Source organism: Rattus norvegicus, chromosome 3 (genome assembly GCF_036323735.1).
Source record: "Rattus norvegicus strain BN/NHsdMcwi chromosome 3, GRCr8, whole genome shotgun sequence".
Lineage (NCBI taxonomy): Eukaryota > Metazoa > Chordata > Mammalia > Rodentia > Muridae > Rattus > Rattus norvegicus.
Window position 1 is genome coordinate 57,739,378 of NC_086021.1, and position 12,674 is coordinate 57,752,051.

Below are 12,674 nucleotides of genomic sequence, written 5' to 3' on the forward strand. Positions count from 1 at the left end.
AGCTAGTGAACACAATAATGTTTTGCAGCAAATTTTGGATTATATTATAGATGTTCTTCTCTTCTTGTTCTCATATAAGTGTGCTTGTATACGTGTGTGTCTGCCACCTGTGTACAGGTGCCTCGGGAGGACAGAACAGGGCTGCAGGGCTTCTGTAGCTGGAGTTGCAGGCAGTTGTGAGCCTAATAAGCGTTCTGGAACTCACCTCCTGACCCCTGGGTGAACAATAAGCTTCTTTAACCCTGAGCCATCTCTCCAGCCCTACAGAAGCAATCCTACCACTAGCCTTTTACACGGCATTTTCTTCCCTTCCCCGTTATATATTCATACATTTCTTCTGTTTGACTTCATTTTCCTGGCCGATGGAACACCGTTGAAACACAAAAGGAGGGCTCAGTCAGTGGTCAGAGGGCACAGCTTTTTTTTTTTTTTTGTAGAGGGTTCTACCGCATGAAGCTACCCAACCTCTACTCCGTTCTAAGCTACTGAGTCTGTAATGGGGTCGGCGCCTCCGTTTCCCACTACAGTGAACTCGAGCAATCTCTTCTCACTTGGTGGAGATTGGTTGGGCGATTCTGAACCCCAGTCAAGAGGCAGGGCTTTCCTAAGCAGCCCTCAAAATCCAGTTCAAACGGTGTCTCCTACGGGACATCTGTATCTTTTACTGAGGTTTGCATATTGGGTTTGATGAGTGTCGGAGGTGGCAACACCCTGTGCCACAGCGCATAATTTATAAGTCTGCTCCTTCCTTGCTTGGGCTTCTGAAAATCTGGGCTCAGCTTTCGGTGCGCCTGAGGCACACTAACCAGCCGGTGCTCATGGCCTAGTGGTAAGCAGCCAGAACAGATCATCTTCTGTGGTGGCTGTTTTAAGAACGTCACCTTTACGAGGAACGGCAATCCAAGAGGATTGCGGTAATGTCAGAAGGAAGCATATTTATACCCAGAAGGGAAAAAAAAAACATACTTAGGAGGTATTATTAAGGTATTTAAAAGGCATTAGCTCCTTTTGGAGCACTTAAAGCATGAGGAAAGAAAGAAACCAGACGGAGGGGCTGCAGAGATGGCTCAGTGGTTAAGAGCATTGACTGCTCTTCCAAAGGTCCTGAGTTCAAATCCCAGCAACCACATGGTGGCTCACAACCATCTGTAATGGTATCTGATGCCCTCTTCTGGTGTGCAGCTGAACAGCTACAGTATATATATAAAATAAATCTTTAGAAAAGAAACCAGATGGAGAAGTACACTCACTTCAGTTCCCATTTGACAGCATCTTGTCAGCTGAGGAGATGAAGGCCGCGTAGCTTTAAAGACTAGTAAGCCCTCTAAAGCCTGAACGTGTACTAACATCAAATAAGGCAGGTCTGCTGCTGATTAGGGGTCTGTTACGTCCCCTATTAAAAGATAAAGTCTGTGCTTTTGTAAAAGCTGCCCCCTTGAGTTTGGAGAGCTAACTTGGTAGTTAAGAGCACTGGCTGCGGGGCTGGGGATTTAGCTCAGTGGTAGAGCGCTTACCTAGGAAGCGCAAGGCCCTGGGTTCGGTCCCCAGCTCCGGAAAAAAAAAAAAAAAGAACCAAAAAAAGAGCACTGGCTGCTATTCCTGGCTTGACTCTCAGAACCCACATAGTAGTTTACAGCTGTCCCAGGGGGATCAGACACCCTCATCTAGCCTCTGCAGGGACCAGGCACAGATGGGATAGACAGGCACACAAACAGACAAAACACCCATACACCTAACAAAAAATTAAACTGTCATTTAAACTGGACAGGATGGTATGCACGTTCCTGTAATCCAAACATTGGCTGTGTTTTTTGTTGCTCCCCCCAAATAAATAAATAAATAAATAAATAAATAAATAAATAAATAAGAAAAAGAGTAAAAGCCCAGCACGCATCCTATAGAAAACACCATATAAGGGACAAGAGAGCACTACCGACCCAGTCTTGAGACTCACGTTACTAACACACATAGCAATGTCTGAAATTCCAGCATGTTCTTCTGATTGCTGTAATAAACTTAAAAGGCTTTCATTTAGACAAGCGGCTAGGCTGGGTTATTGTGAGCGTGTCGGTGTAAACTCTAATTAATTAACATGGTGTACTCCTCTCCTTTTAAAGGAAATTGGCTTAAATTCTGACCTCAGTCAAACATAACCTCACACGCGAACATCCCAGTATGATCGTCACGTCCAAACCAATTTGTAACAGCTTTGCTGTGCAGTTTTAACCACCAGAGATAATGTCCGTTTTAAGTCACAGGCCGTGAAAATAGTGTCGTGATGTCAGTTCTGGTAAACTTTCTGTTTGGGCCACAGAGGTTTAATTATTCTAGAAGAATTTAGGGAAACAGTTCCTCTCTTATCTTAGATTCAGTCAAGCAGCCCTGATGGTATCTGACTTATTTATTTACATTCCCTTTCAAAGATTCCATTCCAACCAAAATAAAAACAGGTTGCTTATCCCAGTGCTATTAAGGGCAAAACCTTTTAATTAATTCCTCTTAGAGGTGATTCTCATCCCTGGTTGTTAGCTTAGAGTCGGTGGCAGAAAAGACAGTTTCCCCGATGGTCCTTGAGTGCTGAGAACAGGAAGCCTGAAGGCAGACACACCATGAGTAGCTTATCATATATGCAATAAATTCAACAAGGATCATAGCAGTCTTGCTGTCCATGCATGGCTTTAGAGACCGACCTTACTAGGTTCTTACAGAGAAAGAAGAAATGGCAGACAGACAGACAGACACATGCACAGAGAAAAGCTGGGCTTGAGTGGACTAAGGCTCTTGGAGAAACCACACAGCATGTGGGAAGCTCGGAATGCTTATTTAATAGAGTTAATCAGAGAGGTGGAGTTATGGTATGCAGCTGAACAGGGAGGCGAGATTATTACCTGCAGATAAACAAGGAAGGTAGGGGTCTGGTAGGCAGTTGCATCAAGGAGACAGCTTTAGTTAAAATCGGTAGGAGCAGTCTCCATAGGACAGAAATTCAGGTCAGAAATATCCAGGGGAGAAAGATACAGTGGGCATTTTCTGCAGACCCTATCAATACCCACACATGGACCAGAAGAAGGCTGTGTCATTTCTCCATAGGTCTGAGGCTTTAGAGTCCTGGATATAATGTACCATGTCAGCCTTACACATTCACTCAGGGCTTCCTCTGTTCCCTACGTTTGCTTAAATAATTGCTTTTAATAATTCATTTAAAACTCCAAGTATTCCCTATCACCTCTGTTCATTTCTCTTTTCACATGTTCAAAGTTAAATAAGGCGGCAGAGTTCCGAGAGACACATCGGACAGTCTGAGGAAAGCTTGGGCATGGATGAGCTCTGCTGGCTGAAGCCAAGGTTGACAAGCAAAGAGCGGGAGTGGTGGTGCATGCCATGAATCCCAACACTTGGGAGGAGAGGCGAATGGATCTCTGAGTTTGGGGCCAGCCTGGTCCAAGTTTCAGGATAGCAACAGCTACATAGAGAAACCCTGTCTCTACTGCACCTCCCCCACTAAAAAAAATGATTAACAAGCAAAAGGTCTTCAAATATAACTGAAGGACAGAGTCAACACATGTGGCTGGAAAAGAGCTCCGTGCTAGAAATTTGTAAAATTCTGGGTTTGATTTTCAACACTGAAAAAAAAAAGCCCATATATTTCTTTTATCTGAATGTGTAAGTACAGTAACTATTTGTCAGATCATCAGTAGATTAGTATCCAAACACTTTAATAACCTTATACAGTATTCACTGGGCTTATTATAACATTACTTTCTGGTTACAACTAGAAGTCTTCTAGTTTATATCAAGGAAGGGGTCTAAGCTGAATTAAAGATAGTTTTGAACCAACTGGATATGCTATATTTCATCACAAGAAAGGTAAGTAAAAATTATGTTACATCAGGAAAACGTTCGATACAAAAGAGATGTAAGGACTAACAAGGAGAGAGGGAGGGAAAGATAGAGAGAGGGAGGGGGAGAGGGAGAGAAAGAGGGAGGTAAAGGGATAAAGACAGAGAGGGGAGAGGAACAGAGAGAGAGAGAGAGAGAGAGAGGGAGGGAGAGGGAGAGATAGGTGGAGAGGGAGAGGGAAAGGGAGAGTGTGATCCCCTCTCAACAACACAGTGTGCTCAAGAACAATGCAATATAATGTGTTGCTTTGCATTTAGGAAAGGCAGGAAGAGATAAGAAGGACTTTCCAGGCCAGCCATCTGTGAGGTACATGCAGGCTTGCTAAGGACACTGTCACATCTGGAAGAAGAGTTAGATGAGGTGAAGAGACAGCAGTTAACGTGACACCTCAACTCCTGCAGCGCTTAGCTCTGGTTAATGGGAATTCAGTGAAGCAACAGGTGTGATTGCAAGGTGAGCTGATTCGATGTTTTAGTGCCTAAGTCTGGAATGTTCTGGAGAAGACATCCACAACACGAGGATCTAGCCACAATTTAGGTCAAGGCAGAGCGGCTTCCAGCATAGGAGAAAGTAAGAAAGGATGTAAGTGGAGCAAAGCCATTGGGTGATAGCTTTGGTAAATGGGAGGGAAGTCAGTAATGACATTTCCAGATTAGGAAAAGTCACCGGTTAGTGTCGATGCCAGGGCCTTAAGTGGCAACATTCGAGGATGGAGAATGATGGATAGTTTGGATTGCAAATCGACCTGGCTTTTTCTGTGGTCGTAGGGAAGTAGGGCCACAGTCAGGGCCAAGCAATGAGTGTGATTGAACAGAAGCCAATGGCTAAAACAGGACTAGGAGGAAATCCTCATTTGATGTTAACTGTTCCAGGCCAAAGCTAAATGCATGCTTTCTTTTGGGAGAGGCCCTTCAGACTGTGACTTGCAAGAAGGATCAGGAAGCAATGCGGAGAAGAAATGGAGTGAATGTTGAACGTCAGCCACAGAGCAGCCACATTCAGTCAGCCAGGAGAAAAGCAGCCTAGCAAAGTCACAAGAGCTTCTTGGGTTAGAGGTCAGCGGCTTAAGTGTGGCGATGGCCTTTCCTCTTGCTCGGCAAATGACTTACAGCAGAGGTAATGATAACCACGAACTGTGCGACTTCTTCGAAGCAACTGACCGTTTGCCTCAGCGGCGCAGGGAGCATGGGCTCTCGGCAAGCAATCTTCAGGAAGGCAGAGGTCAAGATTATGCATCATTTCCTCATCTGCAGATTAGGACTAAAATAACTCACAGATAGCATGTATAAACCACTTAGCTTCCTGCCTGACCCACTTAGTGCTCGGGGTCTAGGGATTTCTTGAGTAAAGCCAACACTATGTTTCATGCTTCAGAGTGACACTTTGTTAGAAGTCTTGCTATGTCAATTTGGTAATAGCCTTCAACTGAACAGCATCGGATCATGTGCTTAGAATACAAACCCACTCTTGCTGCTTACAGTGTCAGGAAGGCAAGGAAGGTGCTTATTAATGGGCACTCACCTGGTTCTTCCCACTCGTGAAGTCTAGCATTCAGAGATTTGTAGCAGTTAATATATTCCTCACTAACACCTTCCGAGGTAAGCAACTTCTGTTGCCTTCATTTTACAGACAAGGAAACAGGCTCAGAACTCTTTCAAAACTGGGTCCATCTTACTAACTACTTTATTCTCGCATCGAAAGGTTTTCCAGGGCAGAGAGTGTGCAATCCTAGCAGGAGGGAGGCAGAAGCAGGTAATCGAGGCTAGTTCACTGTCAGTCTCAACTACCTAGCAAGTTTCAGGCCACGTGAGGCTACTTAGCATACCCAGCGATCCACTGCTCCCTGCACAAGGAACCCAGTCTTTTCAGGCATTTCTTTTCTATTTCTCATCTGTGGTCCTCATTCAGTGCCTTCTACTTTCCTCTCTGCTTAGGGCACCATGGCCATCCATTCTGCATTTGAATTTTATGGCAAGCAGCTCATGACCGAAAAAGATGCCTTCAAAGTCTAAAGATCGTATATGGGCAGTAGGCATGTGCTATGTGCCAGGGGAGCATGTGTGGAGGGCAGAGGACAGCTCTGTGGGGTCAGGCCCTCTCCTGTCACCACTGCATGGCTTCTGGGGATGAATTGTGGTGATAAGCTCAACAAGAGCCTTTACCCAGTGGACATCTTGTCGCCCCCTTAAATGATTTTTTTTTTTAAAAAGAGTTTTAACAAACGTCTTCTATTCCCTTAAATTTACAGAACAAGCAACTAGTCAGTGAGAGGTGGAGCTCTTGATATAATACCGGGCCCCTTGGTCAGCACTTTTCTCGTGCCAAAGTTGGCTAAGGTTCACAGAGTTCAGGCCTCTGGAAGGAAGATGTGCTCCGCAGGTGTTTGTGAGTAGTGATTAGAGCTGGCAAGGGATGTGTTTCTTTGAAGAGGAGCATCCACTCATGCAAATTAACTGCCCAGCCCTCTCCTCCTTCCTCCCCCAGAGAACTCATCTTTGATCTTAATTGTACAGGAAACGGTTACAACTAGAATATTATAATGCAATAAGCATTTGTTAGTAAAATTAATTTTCACGAAGCCAAAAATAGTCTAAGCAACCTTCAATCGCTGTGGGTAATTGTGATGGTTGGTGTATGCTTGGCCCAGGGAGAGGTTCTATTAGGAGGTGTGGCCTTGTTGGAGTAGGTGGGTCACTGTGGGCATGGGCTTAAGACCCTCACCCTAGCTGCCTGGAAGTCAGTGTTCCACTAGCAGCCTTCAGATGAAGATGTAGAACTCAGCTCCTCCTGAACCATGCCTGCCTGGATGCTGCCAAGTTTTCACCTTGATGATAATGGACTGCACCTCTGAACCTGTAAGCCAGCCCCAATTAAATGTTGTCTTTTATAAGACTTACATTGGTCATGGTGTCCGTTTGCAGCAGTAAAACCCTAACTAAGACAGTAATTTAATTTCTTCTGTACAGAATATAGCTTTTGGCATGTATTTAGGCCAGTCTGTCTGTCTTTCCTCCTTTCTTTCTGTCCTCCTTCTTCCTCCCCCCCCCCCTCTCTCTCTCTTTCTTTCAAACAGGGTCTCTTGTAACCCAGGCTGGCCTTGGACTTGCCTTGTAGCTGAGGATGACATTTAACTGATGGCTTTGAACAGATTTCCTTGTCTGGGGTTTATAGGCATGCGCCAGCACGACTGGTTCTAAGTCTATCTTTTTAAATAAAAATGTGATGTAGGGAAGGGAACAGGAAGATCCCCGCACAACCAACTTCCTTCTGATAAAAATTTCCTTTTAGATGAGGCATATACAACTGGACAACTTGCCTAATTAAACCAATAAACCAATGGGGCTTTGTTTTCTTTCAAAAGATAAAAAAGCACAGCAAATGCAAATATTAATTAATATGCACACATTTACTCAAGTTAACATAAGAGCAATATAGATCAGATTTTAAAGCTTTAAGATGTTTTATAATTGGGCTGGAGAGATGGCTCAGTGGTTAAGAGCACAGACTGCACTTCTAGAGGTCCTGAGTTCAAATCCCAGCAACCACATGGTGACTCACAACCATCTATCATAGGATCTGATGCCCTCTTCTGGTGTGTCTGAAGACAGCTACAGTGTACTTAGATATAATAAATAATTTTTTTAAAAAAAAGATGTTTTATAATTGCATCTTAAGAGGAACAATTCTCTTGATTGAAATAACACCTAATTTAGCTCTTATAGCAGTGTAGATACTGTAATTGTTCAATGGCTTTTGACTAACTTGGCATTGTTCCTTAAGTCGAAGCTTTATAACTTAATTGTAGATGAGTCATTTCCCAAATCTCGTGCAATTAATCACCATTTCCTAAGCATGCCTGAAATAGGAACCACTTGAGGTTTTGTTAAACATATGGTTCTCTGAGGCTCACCCTGGATCTACTGAGTCAGAATTTCTGAGGAAAACACATGACAGTGTGGGCTCAGCAGCCTCCCAGGTAGAGGTCATCGGTTAGGTTGGAAAATAACACTCTGGTGCTAGTGAGATGGCTCGGTGAATAAAGATACCTGCCACTGTGTTGACAACTTGAGCTGCGTCACTAGGACCCACATGGACCAACTCCTTCAAGCTGTCCTGACTTCTAGGGTTCATCTAAATACTCGCGCACGTGAATGCGCACATGCACACACATGCACAAACGCACACTCAGTTCATTCGTGAAAAAAGATGGATGCACAAGTAAATGTGACAGTAACAAATGAGGCTGCTTGGACTACTTTGGCAATGGCATTCATTCATGATTATTATCATAAGGTAAGCAGTACACAGACTCATATTTAGAGGAAACAACTAGCTCAAAGGGGGAGCTCCTGTAACCTAGTACATACTCTATTTTACATCAATCTATCTCCTGGAATATGAACCAAATCCCATAGCCAACATTCACCTGGTCACGTAATATAGGACACTCAACCTATTTGGTAATAAGCCCAAGATTTAGTTCATTGTCAGCATGAACTAAAGCTGAAGCATCACTTCCTGAACAGCTCGTGTTCAGGCTCACGGGGCATCAACTTCTTTACTCTAAATAACTGGTGAGGCAAGTGTTTGTTTCAGTTTTCTAGGTGCGGAAACTCAGGAGGTCAGTAGATTTCCCCAAAATCCACTCAGTAAGAGAGACTGCTCAGACCCACGAGGAGTGCATCTTTCCCTTTGATGACACAAATCAAAGAACTTTATTCTCCTGTCAGAAGAGTCATGGGTTTATTTTCTTCACTCAGAGTTGTCTGCCAACCCACTGCCAAATGCACAGAGAGCCCGATTCTTAAGATACTGTGTTGCTCGGGAGAGGGGAAGACAGGACAGCAGGTTTAGTAAGTCTGATTAACTCTGGTAGATGAACAAGCCTCTTTTTTGAGTTCAGAAAGAGCCCGACAGTTCTCCTGGAAAAAGTGACTCCCAAAGGACAAATGAGAAAGGAAGAAAGATACAAGTTCAGGAGAATAATATTTATCATAATTATCTATGATACTTTATTAAACCGAAACTGACCCTCTGTCTTGTTGGTCCTGCCTGGTTTCTATCAGTTGAAGTGCTTGCAGAACAGATATGTCCTGGGACTGTCCTTGTTCTAAGAACTCTCTCTCTCTCTTTTAAATGATTTGTTTTCTTAGACTTGGGAATTGTTGAGGGGCACCAGATGGACAGCCTTGGGACTTAGGTTGTTTATCTGCACAGGAGGCCAGGTGTGGGCAGGAGAGTCGGGCTTCTCACAGCTTTAAGAGACGTCTGAGGTAAAGGCAGACACTACATCTTCCCCACACACCTTCACTGCGGGCATTGTTGTTGGTATAGCTGCTTGTATGATCTTCCCATTCAGTCTTTAGTCAGCTTTGTGTGGAGAGATATTGTTGTGTTGGGATGGAACCCAAGATCTTTCACATGAGACAAGTGCTCCACCACCAAACTGTATGCCAGGCACCCATCCAGTCATCATCAGCTTATTATCAAATAGTTTATTAGTGAGCTGGCAAGATGGCTCATCTGGGAAAGGCACTGCCACTAAGTCTGGTAACCTGAGTTTGATTCCTGGGATCCACATGGTGGAAATAAAAGGGAGGGAATTCCGCAAGTTTTCCTCTGACTTCCATGTGCATTTTGAGGCACACGTGTTTACCTCCCAACAGAATAAGTTGGAAAGAGAAAAAGGAAAGACAGGGCTGGCTAGATGGCTCAGGTGGGGAATGTGGTTGTTGAGCAAGGATGGCCTGAGTTAAATTGCCTCACCGACAATGGAAGGAGAGACCAAAGTCGTTTGCTCGCTTCCAGGTATGCACCGCGCCATGCACCTGAAATAATAAAGTAGTTTATTAAGGAGGAGTTTGAATGTCACATGGGGTAGCCCAGAGCCATAATCCCAGTACTCAGGAGACAGAGGCCAGAGGATCTCTGAAAGTTTGAGGCCAGCCTGGTCTATATAGGGAGGCCAGGGATAGCCAGGGTTACATAAGGAGACTGTTAATTTTTTTTTTAAAAAATTGGAGGCTTTAAGAGAAGGCAGTCTATCCCAGGACTGTAGCCCAAAGTTGGAAATCGACACCAATGCTCTCTAATGTTTTGTCCCATATTTGGTTTTTGTGTAAGAGTAGCAGCTAGAGCAGCAGGTCTCAACCTGTGGATCATGACTCCTTTGGGGGTGAATGGCCCTTGTCACAGAGGTCGCCTAAGACACAGAGGTTTACACTACAATTCATAACAGTAACAAAATTACTTCCTAGTAGCAGTTTAAATAGTTTTAGGAAGGTTGTGAGCCACTGCTCTAGAATATAACTTGTATTAGTAACACATTCAATAGAATCAATAGATAGTAAAGGGGGATTTATTAGATTGGCATGCAGTACAGTGTTTGTATCCAGTAGTGGCTGTCTTCACCCTGCAGAGGCCCAGATCTGGTAGCTGAGACCTTCAGTCTGGGCACCTCAGCTGTCCCAGTCTGGTGCTGAAGGGCCTACAGAAGATTCCTAGAGAGCCTCTTGGCTTCGGTTCATGTGGAAGGCTGAAGAATATGGGCTCTGAGGTCAGTGAAGAGTAGCACCAGCAGCAGCCCAAGAAGCAACAAATAGATGAACTGGACAGTAAGGGAGGGAGGCGTTGGGACGACAAGCAGGTAAACAGCTAAGCTTTTGCCTTAGAGCCTTTATCTGGCTATCTCTGGGAGGAATGCTATCCATATTTCAGGGCGGGCTGTGCCACGGCAAAGAACGGGATCAATCAAGGAAATCCTCGCAAGTGTGCCTGGAGACTGATCACTTAGTCGATTCCATTTCCAGTTAAGTTGGCCACCAAGAAGGACCCTCACAGTAGCCGATGACAGTCTTCACCAAATTCAGCTGTCTTTAAACTGAACGAGGCATACCGGAAACAGTACCACTCTCATGAACTGTGGGTAGACTCCAGCCTCTGTAACATTGTTCCAGAGAGTTCTGTCTTGGGGGACAAGGTCTACCTGAAAGCCCATTCAAAGGCCCGCCTCTCATCTCTTTCCCCCTTTGCCGTTGATGTCTGATCTGCGTGCTCTGATTCCAGCAGAAGCATGCCTATTTAGTATCTTAGCTATTTTTTTTTTTTTTTTTGGTTCTTTTTTTTTCGGAGCTGGGGACCGAACCCAGGGCCTTGCGCTTCCTAGGTAAGCGCTCTACCACTGAGCTAAATCCCCAGCCCCGTATCTTAGCTATTTTAAAGTAAGCTTCATGTGTTTCCTTCAGGACATACTTTAATTTACGAATTTCTATTAAACCTATCTAAATAAAGCTAAAGCTAGGTGCGTGACACTCGCCTGTAACCCCACCCCTTGGTAGGCAGAGGGAGAGAGACATCACAAGTTCAAGGTTACCTGGTTCACATAGCAAGTTCTAGGCTAATGAGGTGTTCGAGCCCTGTCTGAAACAATAACAACAAATTTTTAAATTTAATTTAATTATTCAATTAAAACAGAATGGATGGGCATGGTGGCATACTTCTTTAATCCCAGTATCACTCAGAAGTCAGAGGCAGATGGACCTCTGTGAGTTCAAGGCCAGCCTTGTTTACTCACTGGACACCAGGCCAACCAGGGCTACATGAAGAGACGCTGTATTAAAAATCTTTTAAACAAAATTTGGGGAATATATTTGTGTGTTGTGGTATGTCCTGTGGGGTTCAAGTGAGCTGATCTTTCAGAAGTACAGGTTTTGCTGGGGATTAAACCTAAATGGGACCTTGTGCGTGCTAACCAAGTAGTCCGCCATTGAGCTACACAATCAGGCTGAGCTGAGATTTTTAGATTTTTTTTTCAATAGTTAATAACTCTGGAACAATGTTACAGAGGCTGGAGTCTACCCACAGTTTATAAGAGTGGTAGTGTGTTGTAAAAGTATAAAAATAAAAAAGAGTAGTTGTCTTTTAGCCCACTAGGTCCGCACCGTGGTGTCCCAAGATATCTGCTAGATATCTTGGCGGAATCACATCCCAACTCCGTGCCGGCCCAGTGTCTCCTGTTGCTGCACACTTTCCTACACTCAAACCCTCACATAAAAGAACACACAACACAATAATCTTAGATCCAATTGATAAGATATAATTGCCCACTTAAACATACAAAGCCCAGTACCATCCATCCCTTGAGAACATTAATAACAACCTGTAAATACACAGAGCAGAATCTTAACATCACCTGCCATCTTGTCCTGCCATGGCTTCTCCCCGCTCTCCTCCTGTCTCCTGTCTCCTTTTCTCGGTTCTAGTCTCCTCCTCTTCCTTCAAACTTCTCTCCGGCCCATCCTTCCTTCTCCTGCAATGACAGGCCTCCTTCTATCCTGTACCTGCCCCTCACCTGTACTTTACAAAATCAATGGGGAGAAGGTTCTGGTGAAGTCACCTGATTCCTGAGTATGTGACTAGGCAGCTGTCCTTGGGGCAGTGGAATTAGCATCAAAATACAGATAACTTCAGGACAAACCACAACAGTAGTGTTTAGTTTTAAAAATATAACTAAAATTCATAATAACCATTCAAACAAAAAAGAGTAGGAAACAAATATCTATCAGTGTGTCTTTCTTCTAAGATCTTTGATTATAGGAAAAATAATGCTGGAAATAACTGTGAACCATAAGTGAAGAATAAAGCAGGTATGGAGAGAGAACTGGAGGGTTTGTTTAAAAACCCCAGCCCCAGGCTGTAGAGATGACTCAGTGGTTAAGAGCACTGACTGCCCTTCCAGAGGTCCTGAGTTCAATTCTCAGCAACCACATGGTGGT